The sequence below is a fragment of the Octodon degus genome, unplaced genomic scaffold (genome assembly GCF_000260255.1).
Source record: "Octodon degus isolate 3935 unplaced genomic scaffold, OctDeg1.0 scaffold00004, whole genome shotgun sequence".
Taxonomy (NCBI): Eukaryota; Metazoa; Chordata; class Mammalia; order Rodentia; family Octodontidae; genus Octodon; species Octodon degus.
In genome coordinates, this window is record NW_004524580.1 from 8745991 (window position 1) to 8746489 (window position 499).

At 36.9% G+C, this 499-nt stretch overlaps 1 protein-coding gene across 1 annotated transcript in view; it reads left to right on the forward strand.

The window, feature by feature from the left end:
- Acss3 (acyl-CoA synthetase short chain family member 3) overlaps nucleotides 1-499 on the forward strand; it is a 213141-nt gene that overhangs the window by 153211 nt on the left and 59431 nt on the right. The window lies entirely within an intron of this gene.

Sequence of the window (499 nt, forward strand, 5' to 3'; positions counted from 1 at the left end):
CAATATTCCTTTTCCTGTCTCTTGCTTTCATTCACCACCCTCTACTTTTTGAACAACCATCTACCCAAGAGACATCATAGCAGCAACTGGCATGTCAGGACAAGCAGCCCATATTCAGAATACCAGAATGACAGGCACTCCTAGCATGAAACTACTATTACAAATTACCAACTGCAGTGCAGTTGCTCAGTTCACAGGTATCAGTATATGTAATTAGTCAAGGTGAGAATCTTTCAAATTTACTGCTAGATTAAAAAATCTTCTGAAGATTCTCAGGATCATTGCCTTGCCTATCTTCTACATATAACTGTATGGCTTGACTTACTCATGTTTCCTAGCTCTTCTCCTTTCTCTCTCTTGCTTAGTCAGTCCTTGAGATCCTGCTTTCCTTTTACTTGTATTATACCTTTCTATTTGTATTTCTTCTTTTGAGTTCTTATACAAAGGAGACTATATGATATTTACATATGTGTGTCTGGTTTATTTCACTTATGAGTAT